We start from the raw sequence: 9,932 nt of genomic DNA, 5'->3' as shown, positions 1-9,932 counted from the left end.
TGTGTGTGTGTGTGTGTGTGTGTGTGTGTGTGTGTGTGTGTGTCTGAGGGAGAAGGGAGGAGGTCAGGAATCTTACAAGTTTAAGTATTAACTTTGAAAGACTTAAGAACTCAGATCGATGAAGCGGCCAATCATGATTCCAGAGACTTGATGATGAAATACACTTTTCACCTCTTGACAGGCAGTGATGGCCTAGAAGTAAAGGCAAATTTTTAGACATTGCCAATGTGGGGGTTTGTTTTGCCTGGCTATGCTTAACGGTTACAGGGAAAGTGGCAGTAGTGTTATTTTTTTAATTAGGAAGAAGAAACAGAATGGAGGAGGGGTAATCACAGTAGATTACAAGATAACAAAGAATAAGAATATCAATGAATCAAAGTATTCAGAATAGAAGGAAATTCAAAGAGAAACAGAAAAGCAGAATGAGATTGGAACTAACATGCTACATGTATTAGGATTATATATTTAAAGCTGAAAGGATCACAGAAGACATTGAGTCCAACACTCCCTGCCCTCCCCCACACCATTTTTAGAGGTATCAAAATTGAGACTAAGAGAAGGTATCTGACTTGCCCAGAGTCACACACAGCTAGTAAATGATTGAGACAACATTTGAACTTAGGCCTTTATGACTCCAAATTTTGAACTCTCTCCACTATACCACATATTATATACTTAAGGGGGGGGAGCTGTATTTAAAGGATATTCTTGTTTTCAAATATAATCCACTTTGTTTTTTTGCTCTTCTTTGTATATGAAGAAATGTTCAGATTTGGAAGTGTTTGTCAAGTTCAGAAGAACAAAGAGAATTTTTTAATGTTTGGTTGTTTAAGTTTTAAGTGTCGATAAATAAGGAAAAATCAACTCATTGTGCAAAAAGGAGAGGAAATTGGTGTTAGACCCTAGAGATACAAAGTCTAAAGGAAAATAGTTCTTACCCTTCAGAAGTTTCCATTCTTCTGCCTGAAGAAGGCAAAGGCATAGCCCGGAGGCACTAGACAATGAGGATGGGCCAAGTGGGCACTGGGTAGTTGGGGTTAGCGGGTACCCAGGTAGGGAAAGAGGTGCAGCAATCAGTCAAAAAGCATTTACAAAGCACCTAGTATCAGACACCCCTAAGTGATGAAAGCAAGGGGAGGTGGGACACCAGCAAAGACACTTTTGACCTCTTCCCAATTTTACCTAGGGTCAATTTGTGGCCAAAAGAAAATGGGAAAAAGCAGCTCTTGGAAAACAATTTTCATATGCCAGGGAAAATATAAACAGCAAAGACTGATTTCCACAACTGACAGGCATGACCAGCACTTGCCAGTGATAAATGGTGCATCCTTTTTTCACTGGCAGCTGCTGGTCACATTTCCAGAAAATGGGCATGCTTCTTTTCAACTCACCATATGTGAGCTGCTGATGAGGCTGTTGTTGGTTTTGGAAACAGCAGCTTTGTAGGTGTGTCTATGTGTTTTGGCCTGGGGTAGAAAGCTCAGCACTCCTTGTAAGTTCTAGCCATAACCAATGAAGTAACTGGGAAAGTCTACTCAATGTACAAGTAAGAGGGAAAGTTGGTTGGGAAGGATAGATTTTAAAGCTCAAAAGAAGATCAGTCATTGAACAGGAACCTTGAAGGAATTCAGAATTTGAGAACTTGAAGAAAGAAAAGGTCATTCAGAAGTATCAGGGGTGGGGATAGAAATTACTGTGACATGCTAGAAGCTAAGGAGAGCAGAAGACGCTCCTGACTCTGAATTTGTTTAAAACACTATTAATTAAAAACTAATCTTTGTGAAGCAGACTGACATAATTGATAGTGGAACTTCTAAAGTACCAGAACGACATGAATTCAAGTCCTGTTTCTTAAAGCTTAAATCTCTTAAGAGTTGTTTTAGGCAACTCTCAGGCTGTAAAACACAAATAAATTAGCAATCTGCTAGTAAGAGGGAGTTTCTCTGCAGTCAACTGTCAAGAACAATTGAACTTTACAAAATAATTTACAATTTGGGGGGTGGGGTAGGCAATGGGGTTAAGTGACTTGCCCAGGGTACATAGCTAGTGTCGAGTGTCTGAGGTAGGATTTGAACTCAGGTCCTCCTGACTCCAGGGCTGGTACTTTATCCACTTTGCCACCTAGCTGCCTCAGTAATTTATAATTTATAAAGATATATATATATATATATATACATATATACACATATATGTATATGTAATGTAATTTGATCCTCATGCCAATCATTTGAGATAGGTAAGGCAAGTGTTGTCAGATGAGGAAAGTGATCCTTTGAGCAGTCAATGATGCCAAAGTTCACAAAGGAATCCAAGCAAGTCTCTGAATCTAGCTTTTTTAATCCACTGCTTCCTGTCCTAGGAAAACAAATATGAAAACACCATTCAGAAATTATAGAAATGAGTAAGCTGACAGTTGAAGTAGATCTGAGGGCACCCTTTGAACTGCATTTATTTAAAATAACTAGGAACAAACTATTTCAATTAAAGTGAGCTGATGACATAACATCTTGGAGGAGAGGTTAGTATATTTTGAAGTTTTCTTGTCATATCAGTCAATCCTTAAAGCGATTAATTCAGGCTATTCACTGGAAGGTCAAATGCTGAAGCTAAAGCTTAAATGCTTTGGCCACATGATGAGAAGACAGAACTCACTGGAAAGACCTCGATGCTGAGAAAGATTGAAGGCAAAAGAAAAAGGGGACAATAGAGGATGGGTTAGATGAAGTTATTGGAAACAAAGAACATGAACTTGGACAAACTTTGAGAGATAGTGGAGAATAGAAGAGCCTGGTCTGCTGTGGTCCACGGGATCATGAAGAGTCAGACAAGACTGAACAACAAAAGGTTTTCTTGATAATTACAAAGACCAATTTGCAGCAAGTACTAAGACATCTGAGTTTTCTCTTTAACAATGGGGGAGGAGATAGAAGTTTTGCTTGGTTTAAACTAGGAGACAGCAAAAATGAGGCTTTCAGGGGTTTTTTTTGGGGGGGGGAGATGAATTAGATGAAATGATCTTTATGCTATGAATTAGCCTGAGGTTTATTTTTCAGGTTGTTAAATGATTTCCCTTGAAAGGGTGAAGAAGTCAAGGTTGAGGGTACCCTTCCCTGGCATCTGCTAAATGTCCAATATTTTGAGGTACTTGGAGTAGATCTCATAGGGAGCTAGAAAGCAACTCAGAAGTCATTTGGGCCAATCCCTTCATTTTATGTATGGGGAAATTGAGGCCCAGAGTGGTAAAGTGTTTTGCCCTGTGCCACATAGGTAGCAAGTAAGAAAAGTGGGTTTTGAATCTAGGCTCTCTGACTCCTAACCTAGGACTTTTTTCCAGTGTATCACAGCTGATTCTTCCTTTCACCTATCACAGCTGTTCCATTCTAGATGTAATTTGTTGAACAGCAATCTCATTTCTGGGAGCCAGATGCCTGCTTGGAGGACATTCTAAGTAATTTGGGAGGGGAACAGTGTCTGTACCTGCTTTTCTTCATGAGTCAGAGACTGCAATAATCTAATAACTATGAGGGAAGTAAAATGATACTGCTAAGGTAAATATGAAAGGAAAAATATTTCTATAGGAGATTATTTAATTAAGGTTATGTCTATGTAACATTTTTCCAAATTCATATCATCCAAGTGGGTTTCAGATTTCTGCTTGTAAAGCCTATTTAGTGTCTAGAAAAGTAGAAAGTCCTAGCCCTGGGCTGCTGGAAGGGAGACCTAGGCTCCAGGCATTTCTTAGCTTGGTTCTGTTCTCTCCTCTCCCTCCCAAAAAAAGAGTAATATTCAAAATTAGATAACTTTCAGTAAAATATTTGTATTGCAGAGGCCAAGTGATTTAGAACCTGGTGATGTTATCACAAAAGCCTTTTACAGGTTTGTGTTGGTTTTCATTCCTTTTTAAATGGCAGCATGGATGATCATTATTGGCTTTTCATGGTAGTAAATGTCAGGACTCAAACAGGTTTTGCTTTCATTTTTCAAGAAGGAATCTAACTATGAAGCTATATCTCTTTTCTTTTTTTTTTTCAGTCAACAAGTTAACCACTTACTATGTGCCAGGCACCATGCTAAGTACTGGGAATCCAAAGAACGGCAAAAAATGCAGTTTCTGACCTGAAGGGGCTCACATTGTAATGGGAAAACAATAAGTAAATAACAAGGTACTTACAAGAAATCTACAGAGTAGGTGGAAGGGAATAGGAGAGTGAAGACATGAAGCTGCCTTTCTAGGAGTTAGGGGTGGCAGGTTGAGCCAGTTCATTGTTCTCTTGATTATAATCAGTAGTGCTAGTTTACAGCTAAATTTCTAAGAGTGGAAAACATTAACAAAGCTCTAGGGATTTTTGACCTGGGGGGCATTAACTTTTTAAAAAATAGATGTAATTTGATAGCTGTATTTCAATATAAACTAAAGTACCAGTTTCCTTAATAATCATATGTGTTTCATTTTTTTAAAATCTGAAACATGATTCTGCAAAAGGTTTCAGAGACTTTATTAGACTGTCAATGGCAGAGGTTCTCAAACTTATTGGTCTACTTCCCCCTTTAAAAAAAAATTACTCAGTACCCCACTGGAAATCTTTAACCCTTTAACAATTTTTATGTGCATCATTTTTAAAAAAATAATTTTAAATGACGCATCTTAAATTTAATAATTTATTATAAATTTGTGGGTTTTTCCTGCATTGAAATTTTGATGATCCAATATTGTCATGTAACTATATAGTATCCTATTGTAAACAAGTCATTACATGCACATATTCCTGCCAACGCATGCTTGACTTTCCAACAATGCACAACACACTTGCCTGCCAACACTTACTTGTTAAGACCTGTTGGCAGACTTAACCACTGATTGGTTATAACTTGCATTTGGTGTGTTTATTTGGAAAACAACGTAATCACTACAACTTTAACTCTGTTACACAACAGATGAAACATGTACAAACAAGTTTTCAAAATTTTCTTCTCTTCTTTCCTTATGCTTCGACTGCCCCCTTATTTTTATTCAACGCTCCCCAATTGCACCAAGGCTACCACTGCCCCCCTGGATCATTCCAGTGCCCCCTAGGGGACAGTATTGCCCACTTTGGGAACCACTGGTCAATGGGGACCATGACACAAAAAGCATTTCAGAATCCCTAGTGGAGGGGATTTAATCCAGTAAATGTGTTCCCCCTGGCTGACTGACTTCTGATACCCTTAAAGTGCCTTCCTGATTTTTTGTATCCTGAGTGGAGACTGACAAAGGCTGGTTACAGTCTCCTGGTAATAAATCAAAACACATTTATGGAATGCCACCTTTTCAGAGCAATTCAACAAGCACTAATTTATCCTCTATATGTTCAGAGAACTATGTGTTGGGCTCTGCAGGAGACAGAACACATTTGCTGCCTTCCTAGAATGTACAATCTAAGACCACTTCAATAGATTTAGAACTTGAATGGACCTAAAAAGAATTCAAATCCCACTCCCTAATTTTTAAATATTTTTACTCATATTTTAACAAACACCAAAAAGAGAACACTTTTTGATACAAAGTAGAAGAAAAAAAGATTATAAGTTAAACCACAAATTTATTTGCACATCTTGGTTTTAAACATAAATGTATATATGGGTATGTGGTTGTCGTCCTTCATTCTCGAAGAGGACAGAATAATATCACTGTGCTAGAGTCAGGTTACAGTGTGTCCAAAACAAACAAATAAACAAACAAACAAAAAAGTTACATTGTGTCCCACTGGGGCCAATCGGACCAATACAAGCTTGGAATGTTCTACCACAAGTTGGGCACAAATAATCTATGTGAGTTGGATTTGGGGTGGATTCTCTAAATTTGAGCATCTCATGTTTCTTTTGAGCTGCTTCAATTCTGCTTTGCTCACAGAGCCCAGCACCTTCTCTGATGAGGGCAGGCCATGCTGAGTGGTCCTGTGCCAGTGTCTCCCATGTCACACAATCAATTTCAAAGTTCTTAAGAGAGACTTTGAGAGTGTCCTTTGGGCTCCTTTCATGTGGCAAAGCACCTGGTGCTGATTCTATTCCAGCTGATATTTATAAGGTAGGGGGTCTATTGCTCATACGAAAGCTGACTGAAATTTTCTGGGTTATATGGCAAGAGGAGGTTATCCCAGGAGCTCAAGGATGCCTGTTATCTTTGTCCATCTCTATAAAGGTAAAGGAAATAGATTTTCCTGTGACAATCACAGAGGCATCTCTCTCCTAGTCATGCCAGATTCATGCCAGAGTCCTCCTTAATAGGCAGGATGATGGTCATCTACCTGAGAGTCAGTGTGGTTTCAGAAAGAGCCGAGGAATGGTCAATATGATGTTGCCGCACAACAACTCCAGGAGAAATGCCAGGAGCAGAACAGAGGTTTGTACACAGATCTAACCAAGGCCTTTGATACATTCAGTTATGAGGGCTTGTGGAGAATTACGTCAAAATTTGGTTTTTCAGGGAAGTTCGTCAGTATTGTATGTCAATTTCATGGTGGCATGCTTGCCCTGGTTCTAGATAATGAACAGTGCTCTTGTGCTTTCCCAGTCACCAATGGAGTGAAACAAGGCTGTGTGCGTATATATGTAAATTCACCATGTTACTTTCCAAACTGACCCACTTGTCTGTACTTCCCTCTAACCTTCCCTCTACTCTCTTTTGGGCATTAAAAAAAAAGTGCTTCCAGGACCCTCTTCTCTTTTTTTTTCTCCCCTCTCCTCTGCCCTCCTCTCCTCTCTTCTACCTTCTTCTCCCCTCCTCTCCTCTCCTCTCCTCTCTTCTCTTCTCTTTTCCAACACTATTGCCAGCTCACCCCCACCACTCCCTGTTAAAAAAAAAACCCAATCCTTCTAGCAAATAAACAGTCAAACAAAGCAAATCCACACATTTGTTGTGTCTGAGAATGCATGTCTCCTGCTGCACCTTGATTCCATTGCCCCTTAGTCAAGGGGTGGGTAGCATGTTTCCTCATCACTCCTCTTGAGTTCTATACCTTCCCACACATTCTCTCTACCCTTTCAAACCACCTACTTGTGGAAGATCGAACATCTAGTAAGCTCCCTGCCATGTAGACTAGGTAAGGTCTTCCTTAAAAAGGAAATAAATCGGTCCTCCAGACTTCCTAGGTCCAGGGGACCTATGTCCTACCCCTTCAGCCGAGGGAGGTTAAGTAACAGGAAGCACCAGAGATGAGATTTGAACCCAGGATTTTACTCATTCCTGTACTCTTTCCAGTGTGTAGTAGTGCTATGTGCTAAGAAGGAGCCACAGAGAAGAAAATGGAGCAAAAGTTACAGAGCTTCCCTCTGGCAGCCCATGGTCTACTTAGGGAGATAAAATATATGTGCATGGGACTAATAATTCAAATAGATGGTAGGGAGAGATCACAGGCCAGGGTGAAAATAAAAGGTTGAGGGTTGGGATAAGTGTAGACCTGTGCCTTGATTGATGGGTAGGATTTGAATAGATGGAAAAGAGGAAGAAGGATTTTGCAGGTTGGGAGAATGATGTACTGTAAAGAAGTGGGAGGAGCCCTGCATTTAGAGCCAGGAAGTCTGGGATCCAGTCTCAGTTGAAACACTACCTTTATGACCTTGGAAAAGTCAATTCACTTTTCTGAACCTCAGTTTCCATACTTGTAAAATCAGTAAGGAATTGATAACACTCATGTGCTATGCCTTACAACGTTGTTTGTGAGGAAAATACTTTATAGACTTTAAAGTTCTGTAGAAACATGAGTTATCATTCAGGGTGAACAAAGACATGGCAGTGGGAAAGGATGGTATATATTTTCAGGGAGAAGGAAACCTGATTTGGTTCAAGTAGTGGATTTATTTTGGGGAGTTATAGCAACAAGGCTGGAAAGGTAGCGTGGCAATGGATTGTGGAAGACCTTTCCTTTGACACCAACTTTGCATGCTTAACCAAGCCAACCATTGAGATATGCTTCAACTTTCTCTCCTCTACAGAAAATAATCCCATTGTTTTTACATTCTCTTAATTTTTATTTTGCTGATGTTGCTTAGTAGATAGGTAGAAGACTTGCCCTGAAATACTGCTCTTTCTCTAGGTGCTCCCACCAAGGAGATTAGCAGCAGACTCTTCAACCAACACAATCAGGACCCCCACCATGGACTCTGCCAGGTCATCCCTGCAGCTTTGTTTTACTTCCTTTCTGCTTCCCAATTTTCATGCTGCTGTGGCCACAGTCCAACTTTTGGTAGCAGAAAGTTGCTTTTATTCCCGTCACTGCCATAGCCACGTGGCCAAATCCCATGGAAAAGAACTGATAAAGATTAATGTTCTGGGCCAGACCTGACTCAGGTCTGATGGTTCAGAGCGAGAATTAAAACAAAATGAAACACTCGTATACTATCTAACGTTTAATGAAAAGATGTTTACTTAACAATACCCCAGAAAGTATATTTGGCAAAGATGCAGCAATGGTTCAGGTGGACATAGCTCTTCTTAGAGAAGTGTCTAGTTAGGAGGGGATGTTGATTCTCACACCAGTGGGGAATTCAAGTTCAAAGAGTTCAGATTACTAATAATAAGCTGGACTTTTTATTTCTTAGGTGACTGGTCTTAGACCCCTGACCTATGAAGTCTTGAGGATGGAATTATCTTTTTTAAAGAAAACCTAGCCTAGTCTACATAGCAGGGAGCTTAATAGATATACCCTGCCGCTGCCACAAGTAGGTAGTTGAATGGGTGGAAAGAAAGTATTATGTAATGAAATTTGAATACTAGTATTTCTCCTAGAGCAAAAATCACTATGTCCCAATTTCGAAATTCTTTGGATTTTGGCACTCAGCTCATTTGATGCTACCTACAAAAAGCCTATATTTCAATTCTAAATATCTTTATTATTATTAATGGCTAGCATTTATATTTTGTTTTAAGATTTGCAAACCACTTTGTATGTGATTTTGTTTGATCCTTGAAACAATTCCATGAGGTGGCTGCTATTATCCCCATTTTACAGATGAGAAAACTGAAATCAAGAAAAGCAAATAGCCTAGTATTACATAGCTAGTGAATGTCTGAGGCAGTATTCACAAGTGCCAAGTTCTATCCATTGTGTCTTTTAGTTAGTCAACAAACATTTATTAAGTGCCTACTACGTGCCAGGCATTGTGCTAAGTACTGGAGATACAAAAAGAGGCAAAAGGCCTCTGTAAGGTTTGTAATCTAAGGGATTCTTTAGCTAGGAAAAGATGTGTTAATCACAAAGAGTATGACTTCATAAAGAATAAGGCATAAGTTATGCCAAACTAATCTCATTTCTTTTTTTGACAGGGTCGCTAGCCTGGTAGATGAGGGGAATGCTATGCACAATTAACCTAAATTTTAGAAATACCATGGCAAAGTCTCTAATGATATTCTTGTGCAACCAATGGAGAGATCTGGGTGAGACTCCAGTAATCCAGTTGCAGGGATTCTGAACTACTTGAATGGCAGGATTCCAAGAACTATGGTGAAAATCAGGTGAAGAGTCCTTTTGCATTGACCTCGTCGTAACTCTTACTCAAAAACCTTCAATGGTTCTCAGTTGCCTACTGACAAAGTTCTAATTCCCTAGCCTAATACCATTCTGCCATTCGGATCTAATCTGGTTCTCCTTTCCACACACTCTTAAATGAGGGGTTCTTAACCTTTTTTGTGTCATCTTTGTTGTTGTTCGACCTTGTTCTCAGTAAGGACCAATGACATCAAGAGGGTGATGTTTTGACTTGCAAGTGAATTGGATTTAAGTGATGCAGAGCTGTTCAAAGTCATCTGCCTCACTCTCTCCAGTCATTGGAGTCCAGTGACAAGACATAGATCAGGATGACTGGCTGACAATGGCCCCTGCTTTATAAGATGCCCCTTCTCCCTTCCTTCCCTTTTCATCCTTTGTATCACACACACACACACACACACACACACA

The sequence above is a fragment of the Vombatus ursinus genome, unplaced genomic scaffold (genome assembly GCF_900497805.2).
Source record: "Vombatus ursinus unplaced genomic scaffold, bare-nosed wombat genome assembly UNPS02014772.1, whole genome shotgun sequence".
Lineage (NCBI taxonomy): Eukaryota > Metazoa > Chordata > Mammalia > Diprotodontia > Vombatidae > Vombatus > Vombatus ursinus.
Note: the sequence above shows the minus strand (reverse complement) of the source record.